This window comes from Schistocerca gregaria, chromosome 1 (assembly GCF_023897955.1).
Source record: "Schistocerca gregaria isolate iqSchGreg1 chromosome 1, iqSchGreg1.2, whole genome shotgun sequence".
NCBI classification, from domain to species: Eukaryota; Metazoa; Arthropoda; class Insecta; order Orthoptera; family Acrididae; genus Schistocerca; species Schistocerca gregaria.
This window is the reverse complement of record NC_064920.1, coordinates 493,415,996-493,438,384: the sequence shown is the minus strand read 5'-3', so window position 1 is coordinate 493,438,384 and position 22,389 is coordinate 493,415,996.

Sequence of the window (22,389 nt, the reverse complement as noted above, 5' to 3'; positions counted from 1 at the left end):
ACATGTGTTTGCCTTCCACAGATGCCTTTAGTACCATGGAAGTCATTCCCTCATGTCTTAACAGATGTCCTACCATCCTGTCCCTTCTTCTATCAGTGTTTTCCACATATTCCTTTCATCTCCGATTCTGCGTAGAACCTCCTTATTGCTTACCTTATCAGTCCACATAATTTTCAACATTCGTCTGTAGCAGCGCATCTCAAGTGCTTCGATTCTCTTCTGTTCCAGTTTTCTCACAGCCCATGTTTCACTACCATACAATGTTGTACTCAAGACGCACATTCTCAGAAATTTCTTAAATTAAGGACATTTGATATTAGAAGACTTCTCTTGGCCAGGAATGCCATTTTTGCCGCTGCTAGTCTGTTTTTGATATCCTCCTTGCTCCGTCCGTCACTGGTTATTTTATTGCCAACGTAGCAGAATTCCTTAACTTCATCTACTTCATGACCATCAATCCTGATGTTAAGTTTCTCTCTGTTCTCATTTCTGCTACTTCTCATTACCTTCGTCTTCCTTCGATTTACTCTCAATCCATACTCTCTACTCATTAGATTGTTTATTCCGTTCAGAACCTCATGCAATTCCTCGTCACTTTGACACAAGATAGCAATGTCTTCAGCGAATCGTATAATTGATATCTTTTCTCCTTGAATTTTGATTCCACGCCTGAACCTTTCTTTTATTTTCATCATTGCTTCCTCGGCGTGTCTTACACTATTTTTGATCGGAGCACTTCTTTCTTGGTCGTCCGCTCTTATTATTCCGTCTTGGCTCTTGTACATATTGTATATGACCTGTCTCTCCCTATAGCTTACCCCTACTTTTTTTCAGAATTTCGAACATCTTGCACTATTTTACATTGTCGAACGCTTTTTCCATTTCGACAAATCCTTTGATCGTGCCCTGAATTTTCTTTAGTCTTGCATCCACTACTAACCGTAACATGAGAATTGCCTGTCTCGTGCCTTTACCATCCCTAAAGCCAAACTGATCATCGTCTAGCGCATATTAAATTTTGTTTTCCATTCTTCTGTATATTATTCGAGTAAGCAACTTTGATGTATAGCTGTTAAGCTGATTGTGCGATAATCCTCGCACTTTTCAGTTCTTTCAGTCTTCGGATTCGTGTGGATGATGCTTTTCCGAAACTCAGATGGTATGCCACCCGACTTACAGATTCTATACACCAACGTGAACAGTCGCTTTGTTGCCACTCCTCTCAATGATTGCAGAAATTCTGGTGGAATGTTATCTATCCCTTCTGCCTTATTTGATCTGACTTTCAAAATTCCCATGTAGCACCACATCTCAGATGCGTCGATTCACTTCTGTTCTGGCTTTCCCACAGTCCTCGTTTTACTATCATACGATGCTGTACTCCAGATGTACGTTCTCAGAAATTTCTTCCTCAAATGAAGGCCTATGTTTGGTACCAGTAGACTTCTCTTGGCCAGGAATGCCGTTTTTGCTATTGCTAGTCAGCTTTTGATGTCCTCCTTGCTCCATCAGTCATTGATTATTTTACTGCTTCAGTAGCAGAATTCCGTAACTTCATCTACTTCGTAACCATCAATCCTGATGTTAAGTTTCTCGTTGTTCTCATTTCTGCTGGATCTTATGACTTTCGTTTTACATCGATTTACTCTCAGTTCACATTTTGTGCTCATTAGATTGTTCATCCCGTTCTGCAGATCATGTAGTTCTTATTCACTTTCACTCAGGATAGCAATGTCATCAGCGAATCGTGTCATTAATATCCTTTCACTTTGAATTTTACTTCCACTCCTGAGCCTTTCTTTTATTTCGATCATTGCTTCTTCCATGTACAGATTGAAGAGTAGGGGGGAAAGACTACATCCCTGCCTTAGACCTTTTTTTTAATCCGAGGACTTTGTTCTCGGTCGTCCAGTCTTATTACTCCCTCTTGGCTCTTGTACATATTGCATATTACCCTTTTCTCCCTATAGCTTAGCCCTATTTTTCTCAGAATTTCGAACATCTTGCACCACTTTCCATTGTCTAATGCTTTTTCCAGTTCGACGAATCCTATGAACGTGTCTTGAATTTTCTTTAGTCTTGCATCCATTATCAACAGCAACGCCAGAATTGCCTCTCTCGTGCCTTTACCTTCACTAAACCCAAAATGATCGTCATCTAACACATCCTCAATTTTCTTTTCAATTATTCTGTATGTTATTCTTGTCAGCTACTTCGATGCATGAACTGTTAAGCTGACTGTGCGGTAATTCTTGCAATTGTCAACTCATGCCGTCTTCGGAATTGTGTGGATGATATTTTCCGAAGGTCAGTTGGTATGTCGCCAGACTGGTTCAAATGGCTCTGAGCACTATGCGACTTAACATCTGAGGTTATCAGTCCCATAGACTTAGAACTACTTAAACCTAACTAACCTAAGGACGTCACACACATCCATACCCGAGGCAGTATTCGAACCTGCGATCGTAGCAGGAGCGCGGTTCCGGACTGACGCCATTAGAACCGCTCGGCCACCGCGGCCGGCTTGTCACCAGACTCATACATTCTACACACCAACGTGAACAGTCGTTTTATTGCGACTTCGCCCAATGGTTTTAGCAATTCTGATGGAATGTTATCTATCTCTTCAGCCTTAGTTGATCTTGAGTCTTCCAAAGCTCTTTTCAATTCTGATTCTAATACTGGATCCCCTATCTCTTCTAAATTGACTCCTGTTTCTTCTTCTCTCACATCAGACAAATCTTCCCCCTTATAGAAGCTTTCAATGTATTCTTTCCACCTATCCGCTCTCTCCTCTGCATTTAACAGTGAATTCCCTTTGCAGTCTGAATGTTACTACACTTGTTTTTAATGTCACAAAAGTTGTTTTGACTTTCCTGCATGCTGAGTCTGTCCTTCCAATTATCATTTCTTTTTCGATGTCTTCACATTTCCTGCAGCCATTTCGTCTTAGCTTCCTTGCACTTCCAATATATTTCATTCCTCAGTGACTTGTATTTCTGTATTCCTGAGTTTCCCGGAACATTTTTGTACTTCCTCCTTTCATCGATCAGTTGAAGTATTTCTTCCGTAACCCATAGTTTCATCGCAGTTATGAACGGCTATAGATGCAGCATGGTTCAGTACTTCTGCAGGGGACTTTCAACAACTTGTGACTCAATACCAAGCAAGAAGGTCTGACACGATGTTAGGTATCCAATGATTGTTGTCCCCACAGTGTAAAGCTACAGACAAGCCACGTGAAGTTAGCGTGGTGAAGAAAGTAAGGACAACCCTAGTTAGATGTTAAAACACATTGTATGTTAATTAGATTCAAATTACAAGCATTATATCCATTTCTCAAATATGAAATGTGTTGATGTACACTAGTACACTATCAGTTCTAAGTATTTCATCCAGAAAACACTAGCCTGTTTACCAAGAGCACTTATATCCTGTGTCTCGGCAGGTATGGTTGTGAGTTCTCACGAAAGCAGCCTAGGCAGCACTGATCAACAAAATGACGCAAGAGAACTGGGAACGGGTAGTTTTGTGTTTTGTGTGTTGTGACCGAGAGAAATGTTTCAGGTGTTTGGGGCTATCCCTCAACCGTGGGTCCATAAAAAATTTAATAATTTAGGTATGGTGACGGGGAGTCATACATTTAAAGGCGAGCGTTACTTTAAGAGATTTCCGCGGTATAGAAAGTCAATGCAGGGTAGAATGTTGATGCGATTCCAACGCTTCTCAAATCAAAACGACAGTCATTAATGTGATGAGCGGAAAAATTCAGTAATAGCCTAGTACGCTATTCTGTTCTTTTTCTCTGCTCGCGTAAATTGCTCCATATGATATTTTATCACTCGCTTTGGAGCCACTTTTTTCGTGTAAATTAATAATCGAGCAATCGAGCGTGAATGTCTCGTTTAAGTTGGCGATACAAACAGAATTATGCAAGGCAACATATATTATTATTATTAATTATTAAAAAGGAACAAAGAATTAAATAAAGGAAAACAGAGTGCCACCTGTCTTAAAGAATGTTACTATGCGACCGTTTTACTAGTGCTGGCGTCGATACAACATTTTTTTTTCCTACCCAAAGCCTACAGCTTAGACATGCTGTGGTGATTCTGTACTTAACTTGATATGTTTAAATTACTGGCCGGGAATCTTCAATTTGAATAGCTTTTGCAAGAAACACCTATTACCTAATGTGGCTTATGCAACATAGTAGCAGTATTGGTAGTCGCAGTAATTTTATTTATCCGTGAATCTCTTTTAAAAGGATATTGTACATACTTTGGTATTACAATGTAAGAACAAAATATTTCATCATTCTCTGAAAATTATTTCGAGCACTTAGTTCATGAGCCCACGCGACTAGTAAACGGTTTTGACAACACACTTGAGCTATTAATAGCAAATAATCCTGAGTTAATAACGAGCATCAAAATGGATACAGGGATTAGTGAACACAGGGTTATCGTAGCGAGACTGAATATTGTAATCCTCAAATTATCCAAAAATAAACGAAAAATATACCTATTCAAAAAGGAGATAAAAATTGACTTGTCGCCTTCCTGAGAGACAATCTCCACTCCGTTCAAATTAATAATATAAGTGTAGAACAGATGAGGTTTGAATTCAAAGAAATAGCATCGGCAGCAGTTGGGAGATTTATACAAAATAAATTAACAAACGACAGAGCTGATTCCCCTTGGTACACAAAACGGTCAGAACACTGTTGCAGAAACAACGAAACAAACACGCCAAATTTTAAACACACACAAAATCCCTAAGATTGGCGATCGTTTACACAAACTCGAAATGCAATGCAGACTTCAATGCGAGATGCTTATAATAGTTTCAACAACAAAACTTTGTCTCGAAACCTGGCAAAGAATCCAAAGAAATTATGGTCGTATGAAGTATGTTAACGGCAAGAAACAATCAATGACTTCTCTGCGCAATAGCGATGGAGATACTATTAAAGACAGTGCTGCCAAATAAGAGTTACTTAAAACAGCATTCCGAAATCCCTTCACAGAAGAAGAAGAAGTAAATATTGCAGAATTCAAACCCAGAACAGCTGCCAACATGAGTAACGTAGAAGTAAATATCCTCGGAGTAGTGAAGCAACTTAAATCAATAAAAGCAAGTCGTCTGGTCCAGACTGTGTACCAACTAGGTTCCTTTCAGAGTATGCTGATGCATTAGCTGCATACTTTACAATCATATGCAACCGTTCGGTCGACGAAAGATTCGTACCCAAAGACTGGGAAGTTGCACGGATCACACCAGTATCCAGGAAAGGTAGTAGAAGTAATCTACTAAATTACAGGCCCATATCACTAACGTCGATATGGAGCAGGATTTTGGAACATATATTGTGCTCGAACATTATGAATTACCTCGAAGAAAACGGTCTATTAACACACAACCAACATGGATTTAGAAAATATCGTTCTTGTGAAACACAACTAGCTCTTTATTCGCTAGAAGTGTTGAGTGCTATTGACAAGGGATTTCAGATTTATTCCGTTTTTCTGGATTTCCGGAAGGCTTTTGACAAAGTACACAATCGGCTTTTAGTGAAATTGCGTACTTATGGAATATCGCCTCAGTTATGTGACTGGGTTTGTGATTTCCTGTCAGAGAAGTCGCAGTTTGTAGTAAATGACGGAAAGCCATAGAGTAAAACAGAAGTGACTGCTGGCGTTCCTCAAGGTGGTGTTAAAGGCCCTTTGCTGTTCCTTATCTATATAAACGATTTGGGAGACAACCTGAGCAACCGTCTCAGGGTGTTTACGGATGACGCTGTCGTTTACCGACTAAAATCATCAGAAGATCAAAGCAAATTGCAAAACGATTTAGAAAAGATGTCTGGATGGCGCGAAAAGTGGCAGTTGGCCTTAAATAACGAAAAGTGTGAGGTCATCCACATGAATGCTAAAAGGAAGCCGTTAATACAACTATATACCTAGGAATTACAATTACGAACAACTTAAATTGGAAGGAACGTAGAAAATGTTGTGGGGAAGGGTAACTAAAGATTGCCTTTCATTGACAGGACACTTAGAAAAAGCAACAGATCAACTAAGGAGACTACCTACACTAAGCTTGTCTGTCCTCTTCTAGAGTACTGCTGCTTGGTGTGGAATCCTTACCAGATAAAATTGACGGAGTACATCGTAAAAGTTCAAAGAAGGTCAGCACGTTTTGTATTATCTTCCCACGAAATTCCAATCACTACCTTTCTCCTCATAATGAAAAAAATATTTTGTTGACACCGAGCTACATAGTAAGAAACGATCACCACGATAAAATAAGGGAAATCAGGGCTTGTTCTTTCCGGGCGCTATTCGAGACTGGAATAGTAGGGAATTGTGAGGGTGGTTCGATGAGCCTTCTGCCAGGCACTTAAATGAGATTTCCACGTAGATTAAAGTAATTCACCTACACAGACATTTACAGACTTTCAGTCTGTATGGCAAGGATGGGACTTACACTAGAAATCATCCTGCCATTTGCCTTAAATAATTTATGAAATCCACGGGTAACCTACGTCAGGATAGCTTCATGAAGACTGAAGCCTCCTGCGTACAGAATACAAGGTCACTCAGTTTAAAACAGTACGACATCATTTGGTTTACCCCTGGTGAAAAGTACTGCTTTACAATTAAGTTATTTAATAATTAAAAATTTCATTCATTTATGTCTCCCATTCACTGTACTTACTACACTCGCTGTACACACATAGTTCCTTAACACTACATACAACACTGTCAGCTGATGTCAGGTCCGTTCTGTGCACCACCATTTCCCATTTGCTATCGTGAAAAACTGAGGCAGCATGTCTCTGTAACGAGTGAGGTGAGCTGAGAACGTTAAGATGCTTGTATTATACATAGCGTAATTGTGGGACAAACATTTCCCAGGAACAGGGAAAAAGATGGAAAAATAGAGTGGGGTGATGTTTTGTGAAATATTAAAAGTTTATTACGTTTATTATCACATTTTCTGTTTATTTTATTATCAAATTTCTTCTGTATGTTATTTAAGTAATATTTCGGTCCATTGATAGTGACCGGGCCAAATATCTCAAGAAATAAGCATCAAATGAAAAATCTACAAAGAACCAAACTCGTTTATCTTAAAGAGGAAAACCAGATGGCGCTATGGTTGGCCCGCTAAATGTTGCTGCCATAGGTCAAACGGATATGAGCTGTGTTTTTTTTAAAATAGGAACCCCCATTTTTATTACATATACGTGTTGTACGTAAAGAATTATTAATGTTTTAGTTGGACCACTTTTTTCGCTTTGTGATGGATGGCGCTGTAATAGTCACAAACGTACAAGTACGTGGTATCACGTAATATTCCTACAGTTTGGACGGTATTTGCTTCGTGATACATTATCCGTGTTAAAATGGACCGTTTACCAATTGCGGAAAAGGTCGATATCGTGTTGATGTATGGCTGTTGTGATCAAAATGCCCAACGGGCGTGTGCTATGTATGCTGCTCGGTATCCTGGACAACAGCATTCAAGTGTCTGGACTGTTCGCCGGATAGTTACGTTATTTAAGGAAACAGGGAGTGTTGAGCCACATGTGAAACGTCAACCACGACCTGCATCAACGGATGATGCCCAAGTAGGTGTTTTAGCTGCTGTCGCGGCTAATCCGCACATCAGTAGCAGACAAATTGCGCGGGAATCGGGAATCTCAAAAACGTTGGTGTTGAGAATGCGACATCAACATCGATTGCACCAGGAATTGCATGGCAACGGCTTTGAAAGTCATCTACAGTTCTGCCACTGGGCAAAAGAGAAATTACGGGGCGATGACAGATTTTTTGCACGCGTTCTATTTAGCGACGAAGCGCCATTCACCAACAGCGGTAACGTAAACCGGCATAATACGCACTATTGGGCAACGCAAAATCCATGATGGCTGCGACAAGTGAAACATCGGCGACCTTGGCAGGTTAATGTATGGTGCGGCATTACGGGAGGAAGTATAACTGACCCCCATTTTATCGACGGCAAACTAAATGGTGCAATGTATGCTGATTTCCTATGTAATGTTCTACCGAGGTTACTACAAGATGTTTCACTGCCTGACAGAATGGCAATGTGCTTCCAACATGATGGATGTCCGGTACATAGCTCCCGTGTAGTTGAAGTGGAATTGAATAGCATATTTCATGACAGGTGGTTTGGCCCGCACGTTCACTGGATCTGACGTCCCTGGATTTCTTTCTGTGGGGAAAGTTGAATCATATTTGCTATCCTAATCCACCGAAAGATCCTAACATCATGCGTCAGCGCACTGTCAATGCATGTGCAAATATTACCGAAGGCGAACTACTCGCTGTTGAAAGGAATGTCGTTACACGTATTGCCAAATGTATTGAGGTAAACGGACATCATTTTTAGCATTTATTGCAGTAATGTGGTATTTACAGGTAATCACGCTGTAACAGCATGCGTTCTTAAAAATGATAGTTCACAAAGGTACGTGTATCACATTGGAACAACCGAAATAAAATGTTAAAACGTACCTACGTTCCGTATTTTAATTTAAAAAACCTACCTGTTACCAACTGTTCGTCTAAAATTGTGAGTCATATGTTTGTGACTGTTACAGCGCCATTCACTCACGCCTTTGGCTCACGCAGCCTACACCTTCCACAGCCTCTCAACAACTGCTTCTGCTTGCGACTCCCTGCACCACTGGGCATTGTCGCCCTCCGAAGAACAACCACTTACAGATACTACAAACCAGTACCCTCACTTCCCCACCAAAACAAAACTAGAGCTACGTTACCTTTTAAGGAGACTCAGAAGTCCTAGCGAAAGTTATACAGTACAAAATCAAAATATGAAAATTACACTAATTAATATTTCATGTCAAAGTAGTTGCAATAAGTATCTGACCCTGAGAAAAAATGACTTTTAATATATAACTAATGTTTATTTACCTTATCTCCACGCACATAAAATATGATCAATGAATACAGCAATTTGAAAATTATTTAATGACAGCAAGAACTTTACATATAATTTACTAACTGTCTGTTAATCAGCTACAAAAATGAAAAAAAGATAATGTGACTGACACAGCTTCCCTTTTGTTGGAGATATCAAGCATATTAGTAAAGATTACTCTCAATTACACACATCAATCACAGTAAAGAACATCATTAACACTAAGGAATGGAATCTGAATAAATGAGCCTAATTTTAAATAACCTAATACAAATGTAAAACCTATATACCCAAAAGCTTTGTCACAATGCATCTGTGAAAACTACAGTTACAAGCATAAAACATTTTATCAATTAACAATTGAAATTTGTAAATTGGCACACGGCACACACACTACTTATACAAAAATCAGTACATACCTTTAAAGAAATATTTTCCATTTACAACCAAGTTACATTGAGTGAATCATTTATAAACAAAAGACATTTTGTTGGCTTGAGCCCTTTTCACACCATAAGGAAATATTGGGTATTCTGCTTTGGGACCCTACCTATAAGCTGAGCAGAACTTCACACGATTTCACTAGGGCGAGTGGCATCGTCGCCGCTGAGGACTCACAAACGCTATACGTAACACAGCACTTGTTACTCTGCTTTTATCACTGTCCTATGCGTTGAGCTGGTCGTCACATGCTGTTACAACATTTGATACAAGGGAAGAGTGACATCGACGCCGCCAGAGACAGGAAGATCTAGGAGCTGTTGTTACGCCCACGAAGAATCGCCGCATTCCGCCGTACGGTTCGTCGGCGGCTCGTTCCCGTTATGTTGACAGGTGCCGGATGCCAGTCAGCTGTTCGTGACGTCAGACACCTCCTCCTCCTCCCCCAAACCGTAGCGCTCCGGGCGTCGGAGGTCATTGGCAGGCAGGCATGAAAACAATAAAATAACATTACGGCAGCGTGAGATAACAAAAGACTAACGCGCTGCGCGCTTAGCTGTGAACTGTTGCCTGCTTCCTGAAAACCAAAACACATTCTACAAGCGTCGCTCCGTTGTCCACTGCTGCGCATGTCGCAGAACATATGAGAAAGTCACACGATATCAAACAGAGAATAAAATGCAGTCACTGCAGGTACCGACTACAGTCTTCAGCATCTCACAATAGCTACCGACTATTGTCCAAAGGTTTGTACATCAGTAACGCAGCATATTTACAACTAAACACGGTTCACTAATTGACACTTCCTTGTGATTGTTCAGGACACTTATACAGGTACAACTTAATGTAATCAACATCTTGTAAGCTATGTTATTTGCCAGATTTAATCACTTCTATCTCCACTGAATGAGGGTGAACCAGCTTTCTAATCTTGGATAGTCCTTTGTAATAATGATTAAACTTTTTTATCTCTTCATTCACACTAGATGACTTCGTGTGTGTTCAGATTACGATCAGATCTCCTCCAACCTTGTACGTGATAGGTTTCACTATTTTATCGTGGGCTTGCTTCCTTTTTTTCTGCTTTCTTTGGCATCGTTTCGAGCGCCAATTTGATCATATCTTCCAGTGTTAGCTCATCCTGCTGCGTAAATTTGATATATGGATCGAAAATGCTGTTAGGTTTCTTACCCAACAGAACAGTGCATGATGGTAATCTTGTTGAATCATTACTCAAACTATTAATGACTATTTCAAAGTCTGCTGAGCGTTCGATCCTTTTCTTATGCGCTTTCCCACAATGTGCACGGATTAATCGTCCTAATTCACGCATGATGCATTGAGAAGGGTTTGAAGCAGGTCTGTATGATGATATTGCTATATGACATTTTCCTTCATTCTGTAGAAAATCTTTCCAAAGGTTTGCACAAAATTGTGGGCCGTTGTCTGACAAAATGCATTCTAGCTTCACCGTGTTGACAAAGTAATCTTCTTTCAGTTTCTTTATTATAATTCTGCTGTTCGCTTTTCGAAGTGGGAAGAACCGCATTAATTTTGAAAAGACATCCATTACAACCAGAATTCGCGTAAAATTTCCTTTCGAGAGAGGCAGAGATCCGTATAAATCAAGAGCTGATATTTCTCCTGGTTTCTTGGGTATTATGCTGTGCATAAATCCTTTATGTTGAGCAGTAGATACTTTCGTCTTCTGGCAAAGATCGCAGGATTGCCAAATTGATCGAACTTTGCGAACCATGTTATCAAACATTACACTTTCTTGCAACTTCAAAATACTCTCTCGAGGTCCAATATGAACATAACTAACGGGTATATACTTAATAAGCTCATCTACTGCGTGTCTAGGATCGCACAACCGCCATTTATCTGAGTTCACATTTTTCCTTCTCTAAAACACATTGTCCTGTTTTAAATAATACTGCCGTATCTTGTCACCTCCTTCTGCATTCGGGTCGTAATATTTTTCTTTAGTCATTGCGAGGATCTCATCAGGGTCCTGTTCGCTTCTAATATTACGCAGCACTTTTCTGATATAACGTTCACCTTCCACACCTTTCATAAAATGAATTCGAACGTCCTTTTGTTTCGGATGAGCAACATTGACAGATTCATGTCCCTCTGACAATCTTGACAGAGCGTCTGGAACAATATTCTGCTGTCCAGGTACATACTGAATTTCAAAACTATATTCTTGAAGAGCTAATGCCCAACGAGTTAGTCGGTTGTGCATCAGTTTACAATTTAATAAAAATGAAAGAGCCTTGTGATCGGTAACGACGACAGTATGTCTTCCGAACAGGTAAAAGCGAAACTTTTCAAAACGCCATACAATTGCAAGTGCTTCCTTTTCGGTCACTGTATATTTTCTTTCCCAGCTACTGAGAGCACGACTTGCGAAGGCGACAGTACGATGTTCAATGACTCCGTTAACTTCTACTAACTGATACAATTCTGCACCAAGTGCCTAATCATTTGAATCAGTGCCAAGGCAAAATTTCTCACTCAGGTCAGGATGATGAAGAATCAGTGCTTCACACAGCTGCCGTTTAATTAACTCAAAGGCTTCTTGTTGTGTCTTACCCTGTTTCCATATCGTATCTTCCTTTAGCAGATCCATAACTGCAGGTGAAGAAAGACTGCTTCCCGGAAGAAACTGACGGTAGAAGTTGCAAAATCCGATAAAAGATTTCAGTTGCTTTCTGCATCTCGGTACTGGAAAACTCCTTACTGCTTCCATTTTCGACGGATCGGGTTCTTTTCCACGAGAAGAAATAACATGGCCAAGAAATCTGATTCATTGTTTAGCAAATTCTGAATTATCCAAATTCATTGTTACACCAGCTCGTCGAAATGCTTCGAGTTCTTGGCTGTCGAATTTCTAAATGCTCTTCCCAAGATTCAGTACTTATCAGAATATCGTCTACATATAGCATGACGTGCTTCAACAGTTCTTCTCCGAGTACATCACCCAGTGCACGCATAAAAGCTGCCGATGATATCGACAAACCGAAAGCCATTCTCTGAAATTGGTATGATCTTCCATTAACTTAAAGGCTTCTTCATTTAACAGTAATTGCCAGTAACTACTAGTGAGATCAAAACTACTCAAATATTTAACTCCTTTGAACTTTTGCAAAAGAGATTCTAAACTTTCAGGTTGGTCACGTTGCGGTAGAATAATGCGGTTCATTGTGCGAGCGTCAAGAACACTGTGTACTGTACCGTCCCTTTTTCCAACAGCGTGTATTGGGTTCGAATATTCACTGTCTGATCTTTCAACTATCTGATTAGCCAACATCCTTTGGATTTCCTTGTTCAATGCTTCTCTCTTCGCTAAAGGTATTGCATACGATTTACTGCGGAATGGTTCATGTTCCTTGACTTTAATTTTGCAAACACATCCTTTAAGTAATCCAGGTAATTTTGAAAACAGGTCAACTTCGCGTCTCAGCACTTCCATTAATTCCTCTCTTTTTGCTTCCGTCAAGTTCACTGAAGTCTGAATATTGGTTCGAATACCAGTCAGAGCAGCTTCATCATTATTCTCCTCTCGCAGAGCAGGATCTTCCTCACAATCATCATAAGTCGCCAGTTCCTCTTCTCCTCGGAAACGCATTAGCCTCATCTTCACGCATGCAACGCCCTTATTTTCTTCGTTAATAAATCCTATAAACATTATCTTCTTCTCGACATTATTTATTCTCGTCCGCAGACAACCCTTTTCAAATTCAATATTGCACCTCATTTCAGTCAGCCAATCGATTCCAAGAACTAATTCGACATGTAGAGATCCAACAATTAATATGCTCTGCTCATGCTGGTCTTCATTGATTCTAAACTTCAGTAGAGCTTGGCTTTTAATGTGTTTGCTTCTATTACCTGCAGCACAGACAATACATACGCCGTTCACAGGGAATGTTGGAAGTGCCACCAGATTATTTAATTGTGAAACCAGATTTTCTGAAATTGCACTCGCTTCGCTAGCTCAGTCCAGTAATGCGTCCCCAATAATTCCGCACACCTCCACCTCTACAAAAGGCATTAAGATTTCTTGATAATTATTTTCATACTCTCGATACAAATCGTCTTTAATACCATCTACTCGTTCACACTTGATTGCGATAATCGCTACATCCGACCCATTTCTTGTAACATGAGTTTCGGAGCGGGTCGTCTTCGAAACTTGACTTAAATTACCGGTTCACGTTCCTGTGGATTACGCTCAGGGCCCCTTTCTTCTTCCGGCGATCTTTGTTGTCTTTGGTTTTCTTCATACTCTGATCGATCTGAGTACAGATTGTAATTAAATCTGTTCGGTGCGTCATACTCATTTCTTCTTTGTTTTCCGTCCCCTCTTCTATCAAATCTGCTTGGTCTTCTATTAGTCGTAAATTCTTGTCGCGGTGGCCCATTACCGAGAGAATGACGATCGTCATTACTTCTGTCGCGTTCATGGTTAACTACATCAATTCTATCGTTCATTAGGCAGGTCTGCTCTATGTTCAATTTTGGAGTGAGTGCTAACTTTTCACGTACCGCGAAAGGTAGGTTCTGTATCAAAATTAATATCAATTCCTCTTCCTTGACCGGATCATCAAGATAGGCATTGTCGTTCCAAAATTTCTGCATTTATTCACGCATTGTTCCATAATCTCTTGCATAGTTCGGCGGTGTAAGAATCTTTGATTTTACATGCCATTGTTTTTCTCGCGACCAACATTTACTCAAGAATGCAGATTGAAATTCCTTGTACTTTGAATAATTTTCAGAAAAAAACTGATGCCCCAGAAATGCGCTTAGCCTTTCATGTGGCTAATGCACGTATCAATTTTCGCGCGGTCTGTATAATGTCTTGGAAACGCGTGTTTAAATTGCTTAATAAAGGCAACTGCATGGATACCTTGTTTCGGATCGTAATCTTGAAATTTGCGTACCCTCAATCCATTATCTACAATAACTTGAGGTACGTTAACCATACTGTTATCAATTTTGCGTAACACTGCATTGATTTCTTGACGTATAAGGTTGTAACACCCCTGATTAACATTCCTTCATTGGGTTTTATGTAATTTATCGAAGCCGCCAAACAGTTAATTATTTTGATTATATGACCGTGTGCTTAATGGATGAAAGACTATCGGGTTTTCTGCTGGTTTCGGGAGTATTTCAACTGAGTGCGGCTGTTCTGAGATTGAATAGTGGAAATGACAGAAAGTTTGTCTATTATTAAGGACCATAAAGGTTGCGATGTACAAACTGATATATATATCCTACTAACACACAAATTCTGAGGCAGTTACTACCTTCGCATTACACGTCTAATCATAACTGAATCATTGGTTGTTGATTTTCAGTACTTCATCACATGCAATGCTGATGGTTAACATTCACAACAATCCGCACTGCAATCCATAGTTGTTGCTGGCCGACGCGCTTGACGTGAAACACGTAATTCGGAACTTGTCACTTTCTGTTTCATATCACTCGCGAATCGGTATTAGAGAGGGTCAACCCTACGACGATCATGGGGACGTGCTCACTCGTCATACTCCGGTGAACTTTACTCGACCACCATTCTTGCCCGTCTTTCCCACACTACTTCTCACTCGACACTCTCCGGTACTATTGCGCACTCGACAATAGGTCTCACTGCCTCCTGCAGCACTTGACAATCGACTCCTGCCTGGGCGTCGTATACTAGCATCTATGTTTATCGGATCACGGATCCCTTACAAGGTCTTTATTAGCATTGTTCAAACCATTTTCGGATGACTTTACCTTTTGGCGAATTTCGCCTACTTCGGTACTCAGTTCAGAACATTGCGTCTGTACGCCTTGAACTAACTTAACAACTGTTTCTTTGAAGCCTTTACATGCACTCTTAATTTTAAAAATTTCATCGTTTTGAGCCTTAACTGTCTCTTGAACTTTGTTAACTAACGTGCTCGATTGTTTACCTTGTTCATTAACTTTTGTGTTAAGATCTTGCATTTTATTTTCAAGTTCTTAATGTTTGGTAACACAGTCCTTTGGGAGCTCCTTATGTTACTGATTAAGTGAATTAGTGAGCTCAGTTCGCAAGTTAATCACTGCATTTGATAAATACTTTATTTCTTCATTGGCGTTCCTACTTTCCTGTTTGATTTCTCTCAACATGTGCACTATCAAATCGTTAGAGCTGACACTCGTTCCCGTTTGTTGGCTACTCACTGGTGTTGAGCTTGGAGTCGTTGAAACCAAACTAACTACACCACTATCTTCCATTACGTTAAGTGTGGTATTCGCAAATCCAAACTCGCATTCTACATTGACTAAAGCATTAACATGTCCCTCCTCATTAATTACTTCAATGTTGTTTTGCGTTGTGTCCGCCATGTTAACAATGTTCACAAAAATCACTGTCCGTTAATAAGTAGTTCCGACATTTGATTTAAAAGATCATATTATTAATATCACAGTCTCTAACATAGTTCAGAGGTCCTTTCCTAAGTTCTCCTGTGCAACGTGGAAAACAATTAGAAACGAAGCGCCGCGGTCACAATTAGGTGCTTCTCACCGTTTGTTGTGCCGTCTTCTCCGGCGATCCGAAGATTGCGAAGGAATCGATGTCCGTCACAAGCGTCGCCAAATATGAGCTCCCATTTCCTTGGACATATGGGTTAATTAATGATTATTACGTTAAAATCCTCTTGTTGTAGTTCACCGTGCATAACGAGACTTCGTTCATTGTTAAATGCTATGGTGTGGTACTAACTGAGGGAGACGCATTAAGAACTGGTAAAATTTATTTCCTTTATCACACTGCACAAATATAAACACACTATTATTCAAACTGTGTGCCACTACTATTAAACATAGAGATAAATCTTTCCGCTATGCAACCGCCTTTGGCTCACGCAGCCTACACCTTCCACAGCCTCTCAACAACCGCTTCTACTTGCGACTCCCTGCGCCACTGGGCATTGCCGCCCTCCAAAGAACAACCACTTACAGATACTACACACCAGCACCCTCACAATCCCACCAGGCGACACGATTCCATTGATCCACGGTCCAATCTCGACGGTCCCGTCCCTACTGTTACCATAACTGACGGAGTTGTTGCCTCAGCATGCAACGCTTAGGGATTACCCGCTGCGGAACATCGTGTTTCACACTGTGCACTGAACGGTGTGCTCCAAAACACTTGTGCATTCGCCACAGACAGCCACCTATACCGTTTTAGAGAGGAGGCAAGCTCCGATCCCTATGTTCTGTGATGAAGTACTGACGTCCAACTTCTTGTCGCCCACTTGTGGTTTCAGCATTCTTCAACCACTTCCATAGGTGCTCACGACAATAATATGTCAACAGCCAACCAGCCGCGCTGTTTCAGAGATGCTCCCTTCCCGGCACTGGTGACAACCGTCTGGCATTTGTCATAGTCGCTTAAGTCGGCGGATTTTCCCACTAGCGCCGCTTATGGTCGGTATACTGATTCCCCATTCGTCTCTGCTCCGCTCATGTACTTCTTTTACCGTATCACTGGTCCTCAGCCCCACCAGGCAGCATACAGCCTCACAGTGGGCAGCGCTCATAATGTTTTGGCTATCAGTGTATGCTACTCACTTCAGGTGTTTGCAGTAACTGGCTGCACATTTCTTTTCTGGGCACTGGCTTTCCATGATAAGTCCAAAGTGCTCTTATAATCGCAGGAGAAGTGGGTGAAGTTCTCCAAATCATTTAAATCTTGCAACACCGTCCACCCAGGAACTCTGTAGATATTAAATGTGGAAACACGGCGCTGTGAAACGTGTAATCGAACGCCTTACAGCAAGTCTTCATTTTTTGGCTTTACTCTCAACAATGGGAATTTTTGTTGGCCAAGTTATTTGAGAGAATTTGATTCATTTTTAGGAGTACATATGGCGAGAATAAGTCGTGGTGAAAATAAACCGCATCATTACGTGATCAAATAATTCACATTGTCATCAGTCCCGTTGAAAAAGGTATTCGACCTCTTTCCACGGATTCCTATGAAGAAATAAGATGCAAAACATGTTGAACAGATATGAAGGCTTCTCCACAAAGGAGTAACATTTCTGTGGCAGAGAGGACTGCAGTACGTAAGCTTCGCCAGAATACCGAGACGGTGGTTCTTCCAGCTGATAAAGGTAATGCTACTGTTTTAATGTCTCGTGACGACTATTATGATAAAATGAACAGTTTACTTAGTGATAGCACATACCGGAAGATCAGGAAGCCCACACCATCCATGTGGGAAGGAACACTGCTGCGCTTCTGAACATCTCCTCCTTTCCACCAGTAGCTGTACAAAGGTGGAAACCTAGAGGTGCAGTTCCTTCAAGGCTTTATGGAGTTCCAGAGAGCCTTAAGAAAGATGTTTCTCTGAGTCAGATAGTGAGGAACATTGGCTCTCCAACCTATGACTGTGCTAAATAGTTAAAGTCTTTATTAAGGCTTCTTGTGGGAAAATGCGCTCATCACATACTTGCAGACTTCATTGACAAACTAAAATCATTCAAACTAAACAGTTCTAATATGTTAGTCAGTTTGGATTTATTATCTTTGTTCACTAAAGTTCCTCTTTCAGAATCATTATATCTCAATGGTGAAACCTTTGATATACTTCAGTATTGTTTAAATATGTCTTGACCCCGACATACTTTTTATTCAGTAACGAATTTTATGTACAGACTAACTGTTTCGCCATGGGTAGTCCTCTTTCGCGCTTCGTAGTCAACTTCTACATGGAGAGATTCGAGCAAAAGGTTCTGGAATCTGGTAGTTTGAAGACCACAGTGTTCTCGAGATAAGTTGATGTCACGTTTTCAGTTAGGTCCCACGGTGAAGATGAGTGAAAAGAGTTATTTAATCATCTGCACCCCATCCGTAGACAAATTCAGTTCACAATGGTAATCAGAAAATATGGGTGCCTTCAATTTTCGGATGTTTTGGTACGAAGCAAAGACGGTGGGAGTTTTGGACATGCAGTACATCGGAAACCGACCCACATGGATATAAATTTTACGTGCAAATAGGTGTCACCATACTTCTTAGACGATGAGTGTTTTCAGAACTCTAGTACACATGTATACCATACGTGGGAAGCCTATCGTCAAAACGTGGACTGATCCTCAGCAAACACAAATTGAAGGTGATTTTTCGCCCTCCACCAAAGCCACCAGCCCTCCTGGGTTGCATTAAAGATGACTTGGTGCCTCAAAATCCTAGGATTCACAAGATCCTCTGTGAGTGTGGCCATACATATATCGGACAAAGGACACACAAAGCACATGAGAGATACACAGAGCACCACAGGAACACCTGGTTCTTTCAACCTAATAAATCGGTAGTGGTAGAGCATTGTATTGATACTGGACATTTCGTGGAGTACGATTACGTCGAAATTTTTGGTTCGGCAACTGAAATTCGTTTGGCGACGAATTTAATTAACAGAGATAGCGGCTTCAGCTGAGAGAATCCGGCACTTTCTATAATAAACTCACAAACACGTCGTAACAGTGCAGCTCTCAGTGATACGTCATTATCACCATGTAAATCGAGCAGGCAGCCATAAATCTAATTTCATGCATTTGTTGTACCTTTTCGCCACCGGTTAACATTTCTGCCGCTTTGTGTACCTGTGGCCGCATGCACAGTGGCACGGTTAGCGGGTTTACAAGATCTGCTGGAGTGTCGGTCCCCCTTTTCTCTCTGACGACGGGTTCACGGTATACAGCTGAAATATACCGGAAAGAAGTGGAATTTATACGGTTGCAAGCCCAAAATGTTATGGAACAATTCATATGGGAGTTCACTAATGCCAAACGAAGAGAATTATGTGGGAGATTAGCTATTTGTGTAAACTTAGTTTATCATTAATTTTAGTTTTCCTTTATTTATTTATGTCATGCTTTTTCATTAATTTACTTTACAAAGATTTATTGTAGGATAGGCTTGCATTTGTTCTTTTTACTAGTCCGTGCGACTGTGCGTTCCTTTCTTATGGCGTACTACGAACAAGTAAGGCACGTCAGGATAAAGCCTTTGTAAATACGTGCTTTCACGAGCCCTGTCTCTCTCGCGCGTCATTTCCAAGCAGGCAAGGAAACGGCGAGCGTTGGCGGTAGTGCAACAATTCTACTCGCTTCTACTCCCTGCTTGTTACGCTCCCTGTGACAGTCATGATGCAACTCCTCCACGCAGCATGTTTTCCTCCTCTCAGAGAATGAGAAAAATTAAACGCAGTTTAATTGTACACTCTGCGAGATACGTAACTTCATACTGGAGTTACAAGTCAAAAAGTATTGCACTGTAAACGTTTTACTTGTGTTTCACCTAATATTGTCAACTACGTTGCTGTGGTCTTAAAGAAGTATTCATCTTAAGAAGGCGTGTGAGTAAATATGATACGTGGACATAATTTATGACGGACTGCATTATGATTAAGCCGTGGCGGCTCGGTTTGCTGACCTAACTACTTCTTGCACCAGTATCGATAGTCACCTCCCTTGTTACTTACCTTTCGTTTTCCTGGTTGAGGTGTGCAAGCTCGGCGTGGCGGAGTGAGTTGTGAACGGCACGTGACGGAAGGACGAGAGCTGGAGCAAAAGTGCCTGGCGAGGAGGGGGGGGGGGGGGGGGGGGGGTAGGGTATGGTTGGGCAGATTTGGCATGGGTAACGCATGTACCCAGCCGGATCACCGAGCGACTTGTCGAATGCTGGGCAGCCGCTAAAGAAGGTGACGAAGGTCGTGCTCTGGAGCTGTGGTCCTCCTTCTGTTATTTGAAGATAAAAGGATAATTCACGCCTGGGAGACTGCACCATAACATACTGTCTATGGACATTCCGACCCTGTGCTTTTATTGTTTACAGGAAAATTGGCGCAATATTATTGTGTCGTGTTCGGTGAATAACATTTGTTTGTTCTGCAGTGTGCCCTCTCTTGAGAGTGGCCAATGGCTGTTAGTGCGTCTTCTTTGAAGCCACGTTATTCAGTTAATTGGTAAACCCCTTGTGTGCACCCGCTTGGGATGCGATGTTATGAATTGAAGTGGTAACACCGGTGAGTGGCATTGCACCCGGTGGTAATGTCATGGCACTGGGTATGAATTTGGAATCTAATTGTGATTTAGCAAAGTGTATTTATTCTAACTTGCGTTGATGTGTCTTAGTCAAATTCGATCACGTAGGGCTACTACTGCCTCGTTTGAGGGTTTAACTGCAACTGCTGTGTTTGTACCTGCACCTTGTCAGTTATATGTACTCGCTTATCATCTTACCTAAAAAGAGGCGTATGTATTTATTGTGTACGACAAATCCATTCTAATTATCTCTGCTAATCGTAACAAGGTTCCACTGATCTGATTAAAAGCCTTGTGAATATATATATATATATATATATATATATATATATATATATATAGTTTATTTATAAGTTTGGCTGAAACTAGTCTCATCATTTGTGAGTGTATACTGTGTTATTGTTCAAAGGTGCTGTCTCGCGTGTGATGAGCTGTTGCCGCGGGAGCGCTTTGCCGTGTCGTCTGTCATACCTAGCAAAAGCTGAGTAGTTGTCTTGTTCCTTGGAGTTGTGCCAGCGTTGAGCGACTGCCGCCAGGGTTGTAGGCTGAGGAGTTTGGCGGAATTAACTCATGAACTTCGTAAATGACGATTAAAAATTTTATTTTTACTGTTCGAAACTCAGGCGCTATGTGTTTATTGAATACTGTTTCCTTTCGCTTGTATTAGTAAATTTCAGTAGTTTGTCACTTTCATATTGTGAGAAAAGATTGATTATGTCTGATAGTGCAAGAAGGGGAGGAGGAGGACATGGCTTGAAATTTTCGGACGCTCCAAAAGAATCCCTAGACCCGGTCTTTATTTGGCTGCGTCCTACGTACAAACTGTTTCACACGTCGCCCTGCATCCATATGGAACAGTACTTTTTTAGAAACTCCTTCCAAAAACCAGCATACTTCTCACATTTTTGTTGAGTTCTCATTCCCCATGTACTAACTTCTGCCACAATTCCTGATGCAACAAGCGCATCGTTCGCTGTTCAACCCACAGTTAAGAATAGCACGCCTTTAGACTTATTTAAATCGGCCCCCAATTACTATCTTCTGTTTGGAACCAATTTTCTAAAATTTTCGCAACTGAGGAAAACTTCTTCACTTTGTATGCATAATGTGTTGCCTCCTGCTACATTCTCGGACCGCAATACACTGAAGTGACAAAACTCATGATATTCCTCCTAAGATCGTATCGGATCACCTTTCACCCAGCGTAGTGCAGCAACTCGACGTGTCATGGACTCAACAAGTAGTTGGAGATAACGTGCAGAAATAGTGAGCCATGTAGCCTCTATAGCCGTCCGTAATTGCGAAACGGTGCGGGATTTTGTGCACGGATTTATTTCTCCATTATGTAACATTAATGTTCGATGCGATTCATGTTGGGCAATCTGAGTGGGAAATTCATTCGCTCCAGTTGCCCGGAATATTTTTCAAACCAACCGCTAACAGCTGTGGTCCAGTGACGTACTGTCATCCATAAAAATTACATCGTTTTTTGGGAACATGAAGTCAATGAAAGGATCCACATGCTCTCCAAGTTGCCGAACATAAGCATTTCCAGTCAATGACGCTTTCAATTAGACCAGGAGATCCAGCTCATATCAAGTAAACACAGCCCACACCATAATAGGGCGACCAACAGCTTGCACATGCCTTGTTAACAACTTGGGCCCACGTCTCCGTGGGGTCTTCGCCACACTCGAATCCTGCCATCAGCTCTTACCAACCAGATTCGCGCCTCGTCAGACCAGACCACTGTTGTCCCGCCGTCTGCAGTCCAACCGATATGGTTACGAGCCCAGGAGAGCAGCTGCAGGCGATGTCGTGGTATTAGAAACGCACTCAAGTGAGTCGTCTGCTGCCGTAGGTCGTTAAC